The following is a 3,114-nucleotide window of genomic DNA, read 5'->3' as shown; positions in this document are numbered from 1 at the left end:
TCCTTTTCACAGATTTTCTCATACATGCATTAGATACCTCTTCACAATTTCAGTGGATTTCATAAAAAACAAACCTCCACTCAAGAAAACTGCTGGATCAGGTATGTTCTTTGGTTATTTTACTGTTTTAGTTATTAGCAGAAATAAATGAATGCTGAAGACTGGGCTTTGAGAACATGGGCTTGGTTGTTGGAGAAAAGAAGCTGTAAAGGTACACATTACCATTCAGATTTTTCCTCAGTCAATAATCAATATCGAAGCAATTTTCAGAGCTTCGTTTACTTCTTCTGGAAAAATTTTGGCAAAGATATTCCATCTGAATAAACCATCAATTTCCCTGGTTTAGAGGGTTTATTAAATGTAAAAAGTTCTCTTCTAAGCCAGTTTAACATATGAATCTTTGTTCCAAAGTGACTGTCACATTTGCCAACTAATTGCCACACTATAATAAATCTATAAAGTTTCTCTCTGAAAGTGAAATAAAGAACTATCTTGAGACAGGAAAATATGTTAGATGTTAATAGAGCAGATGAGTCTTAGTATGTAGAATTTAAATAGATATACTTTTCCTGAAATCCTTAATTACTCACTAGTCATTGTTCCCAAATACAAGTGAATACAGCAGGTGATTTTTAAAATATCACCAACATTCTATTTTTCTTAATTTGTTATCACTAACCTTATAATTTCTGAAATATCTCACTCCTGCACTTTCAATCATGTACCAAATCCAGCAGTAGGACTTGGGGAATAATGTAGCACTACCATATTATTATGGTAAGGCAAACCAGAGTACTGAAACCCTTAAAGGACTTTGTTGCTTTGTGGCTTCTGTATTCCATGAGTATAGGAAACAAGAGCTCCCTCAGGAGCAGTTTAGTAATTGTATGGTTTCTTCCCATGCAGCGTTAGGTAAGTGTGGGATGTACCATTATCAGATGACAAGTCCTAGAGTTGAGAAGGAATGCTACAAAGCTGTTCATCATGTCTTCAGGCTGCTTTGATGGTCTATGCAACATGACTTGGTGGAAAAGACAGAAGCCTGTTCTCCATAATATCAAATCACTCAAATAATCTCTGTCAGAGCATCTACAGTTTCTACTGAGCTGTATCCTTATCCATCCTGGTAAGAATACAGCTAGGACCTAGAGCAGACTAGCCAGCAGACTAGCCAGCTTTTCTGCCAGCTGGTAGAGGTTAGCCATAAATTTCTACACAGGCTTGCCTCACACTAACCCATCCATGTGGTTTCCAGGGGGATAAAAACTGCCTCACCAAAAGATGCCACAGCCTGAACTGATAAATCAGGTGACCATAAGGTTTTCTTCTCATACATTCCAGCGAAAGCTAACTGGAACTACAAACCAGCCCCTTCATATGTAAAGGCAGTTGACATACCCTTTTCTTTTCTCTCTCTTCCCATCCCCCTCCCCCCAAGAGATAAGTCTCTTCAGGCCTAACTGGTTCAGCTAAAACAGGTTTCAAGCTACAGCCATTTTTCCTTCTATTAAAAGCTGAAAGTATTCTACTATTCTCAAACAGCCTTATCTGAATTGGATTATCTCCCTGAACCATACTGCCCTGTGCAGTTTTAGCAAGCTGGCAGATTAACAAAATTCTGGAGGTTCAGTCTCTCCTTAAAACACACTCCTACTGTCTGTTTATCACACCACAGATATAGATTTCAGAGAAATTTCAGCAGTGAATTTACAGCTGTATAGGCATCACCATGCATTGACTACTCTTACATACATGACTTTCTACTTTTTGTACATGAGCTAAACAGCCTTAGAGCTGGAGAACAGAAAGCACCATCCCATTGCTCCAAATATATAAAGGGTATTTCATTCTTTCAAAAACAGAAAACACTCACTCCTATATATACATGGTCCCATTTAGCCAGCAGGAATTCTGACTCTTCCAGTGACACACAGCAAGGCCGTAAGAGAACAGTCCTGTTCCCAGTCTTTTGGCATTAGTTATATTTATTGGTAGTTTTTATAATGGAAATTTTTAACCTAAAGGACACCACACTGGTATTGGGGGACACGAATTGCAGCATGATCATGTGTAATGCTGGAAAAATCAACACAGGGCATTTTACTTCTGCTTGGCATAAACTCCTACAGCTCTGCCTGCACAGGAGAATTAAGATGATGTAAAGGCTTAGTTGTAACGACCTTTTTGCATTATTGATGCAAACCTTATACACAATTCAACGTTTGCATCAGCTGAAGTAACTGTATCTATATATGAAGGAGGAAGCAGCAAGCGCTCCATCATGGAGCATCTCCTTCCGAGCATGCCACCCTGATGGGTTTCATATTGCAAAATCCAAATGTAATTATTTGCCAAATAACAGAGAATTCGTGTGTGTGTGTATTTATATATCTGTGTGTGTATGTATAGGTAAGAAGCAACAAAGTCCCGAGAGGCATTTCCTAGAAACACTGCTTCCTGGGCATTGCTGCCCAGAATTGTCAAAACCCTCAACTGTTATACAGTATAACTCGGCTGCCCCTGGAGCCACTGACTCTCAAAGCTGAGGTCTCCAGAAGATCACCAGCTGCGCTCTGTCCTAGGCAACCTTCTCTAGGCAAACTCTACCGAAACCAACTGCCTTAGAGAGCTGCTGGAATCCCAACGCAGCAATCGCTGCTTTTATCCAAAAATCAAATACAACTCAAACTCCCTACGTGCTGTTACAGCTGTCCCCAGCAAGCCTTATGGTGGATCACCTGCGAGGCTCCTCGCCAATTAGCCTCCGGTGCTCACCCACGCCCTTCCTCCGGCTGCATAAAGCCCGGCGGCGCCGTACGGACGCGGCTCTGCCAGCGGTGCTGTATTCTTCGTGTGAAAAGGGAAGGTGCTGCCTGTAGCCGCTGCCCGGCCTTTTTCTGCCTGTGACTGCCTGACGTTTGACCTGTTCGCGGTTTTGGGGCTGTGCTGTCCTGATTTCCATCACTGTCGCAGCTGCAGCAGCCGCCTCTCCAGGGCGAGTTTGAAGCTTCCTCAGCAGCAGCCGCTGCCCGCGGGCGGTGCAGAGAGCTAAAGCCAGCTGCTTGCGCGGCGCTCGGGGAGCGGTAGTCGGACTGGGGCGGTAGTTGTGCGACC

This window comes from Dryobates pubescens, chromosome Z (genome assembly GCF_014839835.1).
Source record: "Dryobates pubescens isolate bDryPub1 chromosome Z, bDryPub1.pri, whole genome shotgun sequence".
In the NCBI taxonomy this organism is placed as follows: Eukaryota; Metazoa; Chordata; class Aves; order Piciformes; family Picidae; genus Dryobates; species Dryobates pubescens.
The sequence above is the reverse complement of the archived record's forward strand: the minus strand, read 5'-3'. Positions refer to the sequence as shown.